This window comes from Alligator sinensis, unplaced genomic scaffold (assembly GCF_000455745.1).
Source record: "Alligator sinensis unplaced genomic scaffold, ASM45574v1 scaffold740_1, whole genome shotgun sequence".
Taxonomy (NCBI): domain Eukaryota; kingdom Metazoa; phylum Chordata; order Crocodylia; family Alligatoridae; genus Alligator; species Alligator sinensis.
Genome location: NW_005841964.1, coordinates 1,255,422 through 1,258,290, shown reverse-complemented (window position 1 = coordinate 1,258,290; position 2,869 = coordinate 1,255,422).

The following is a 2,869-nucleotide window of genomic DNA, read 5'->3' as shown; positions in this document are numbered from 1 at the left end:
TCATTATCTTATCACTGTTAGTAACATTTTCCTGTAAGGCTCACTTTGTTTAAAATTAAAGAAAAATATGTTCACTATTTATGTACAATTCAATGTCAACTCAAACTCTGTGAAAAGGGCTAATACGTTTTTGAGAGTTGACTATGAGCCTAATATTCTTGTGGAACTTGTCTGTCTCTGTCTAAGGTGAAATCATTTACACCAACTGGTGGCCTGTGAGCTGTATGCAGCTGGTGAGGGGAGAATTTGTAGCCCCTAGGCTCCCCCTCATCTACTGCTGCTCCACCCCATTGTTCCTGCAACAACAACTTAGGTCTCTGGGCTCTACCTCTGTCTTCCAGTTTCCATAGGGGGCAGGGCAGGGCAGGGTAGTGGAGCTTGCCCTGCCAGGGAAGCCCACAATGCTACTGTGGTGTGGTGGGAAAACTCATCTGGAGAGCTGAGGCCAGAACATGGTGTGGGTGAAAGGTGTGGGGGTCTGGCATATGATGTGAGGGGGAATGGTGCTGATACATGGGTGAGATACAGCAGGTACCACAAATTGCTTAGAAGTTGGACATCCTGATCTAGACATGCTTATGTGCCTATCCTTGCACAGTTAATGTAAAAAACCATTTCTAAGTCTTAACTCAGTTGTCATGAAGCTACACTTGAAAACACTTGTTACACTTGAAAACACTTGTTACACAACAAGCTACACTTGTACACTAAGTACACAATATTATTTCTGGCAGTAACTAAAAGTGTGACTAAATAGAGATATCACTTGTTAATTTTAACTGAAAATGTGGTTTATAAACAACTTTTATGACTTTGGTATAACAGTGTATGAAATAAGCCAGAGTTCTCATATAATTCACATTCATTTTTGCATGTTGACTGCAGAGCTGCAGTAGCTTTTACAATGCAATCCCAGATCCTTTGGCTCTGTAATCACCGCTACTATGAGAATCTTAAATGTAAGGCTGGAAAGTACCTGAGTAGGTCATCTAGTCAGTCTCCTGCTGAGGTATGTTCAAGAATTTCTGCACATTCCCATTTCTCTAAGTTGTTTCTGACCTCTGAACTGAATATACTAAAAGGAAATACTGCGTCAACAATCTGCTTATTTTAAGATCTATTTAAAACCTATCTACCTTGACATGTATTCCTTCCAGTTTGTGCTATACTTCTGATTGCAACGTCTGGACTAGTCTAATACTAGGGCTTTACCTGATGCTTTTGTAGGTTGTATTTGACTTTTGGTGTTAAAGGTAGTTCAGTATTGACCTACTCAGTGATGCAAGTGCTATGATTTAGAGCCCATTGTAACTGAAGATGTGATCACTTATTTCTTAAAGATCTGTGAACCTTACAAAAGTAGAGGTGTGTATTTTTTGAGTTTGTCAGACTGCCTAGTACCAGTTTGAAGTTGATCCACGTTGAGGGCTGTAAAAAACAGCATAAAGTGGCCACCCATGACCTGCTAGGCTTTGAGTTCATGAGACCCTTTTGACTGGTCTAATGCTGCAGAGTTTTCTAAGGAGCTAGGAGTATTTTCTTACTTGCAACTATCTCCAGGATCAGTAGGAACACCTCCAAAGGAGACATGGGGGAGGAGAGATGTGTAGTTGGGGAGCTGCTGATACTGGGGAAAGTTGGAATGGGTCTACTTTTGGCTCTTAGAAGGGGCTTATTTTGGCTCAAGATTTGAAAATCTGAAAAATGCTTTTGAGACGTGATTAGAACTGTTCATACCATGGGCATGTTAGCTCAGGAATCCAGTGCTAACTTTAATGTTTCATAGTAGGTAGGGTCAGACAAACATTGTATTTCTGTGTTCAAAAACAATGGCACTCCACTATTTCCCTGCAGATTATTTATTTAAATTTTGCTGCCAGATGGGCAATTGCCCCTTCATAGGAGCATCTGTCTTTGAAATTTAAGTAGATGTGAAAGCTCAGTGCATGCCACAGCATATAGAACTAAAATGGGGGAGAGAGAGGGGGGTACTTAAAAACAGGTAGCAGACATGCAGCAGGAGAACAGCCAAGGTATTTTGGTCTTTTGGGGGCCTAGAAAGCCACATTTGTTCACATGCAGTGCAAGGAGAGCTCTGCATGGCTGGAGGCTAAGGAGCCATTTAAAGTTAAAAGTACCTCAAGGAGTTGGTGTTTAGGAGGATACTTGTGGAGATATTTCAAGAGCCTGCAGGCTTGCTACCCAGTGTGTTTGATGCAAATATTGTAAACCCCAGTGGAGGAGAAAGGGAGCCCCACCTTCCTATCTCTATTTGGACTCCCTCCCTTCCCCTCCTTCCAAGGCATGCACGGACTTTTCTGATAGATGAGATGATGGGAGCTGGGAGCCATCTGACTAGGTAGATGGTGAGGATGGCAAAACTTCAAAGTGCAATGCTGAGCTATAGGTGGCGCTAATAACAGGAATTGTATGCACACTACAGATAGTTAGCAATGAGGAAAGGGAGGCATTGAAGACAGGCTTGTCCATGGTGCAGGCAATACAGAGCTGAGAAGAATTAGTTGACCCTCCTTTAATTTGCAATGTGGAAGAAGGATTTGAGGGCTGCTGTACATTCTCCAGCATTGGAGCTCTGTAATCCATGCCTTTAGCACCCTATTCCCAGCATCTGGTAGCTGAAGAGCAAAGAGGAAACTTTCTTACAGGTACCGTCCCTCCACAGTTTGTTTTTTCCCCTCAAGCATGCTTCTGTTTCTATATCCACTCAAAAAAAAATCTCACTCAAATTTTTCATTAATGAAATTTCATTAATGAAAATGTTGAGTGTGAATTCCGTAGATTCCCATACCTTTGCAAATGTGATTTGGGTATGATGATAATTCTTACCACATCAGGCAGTGTCCTGCTG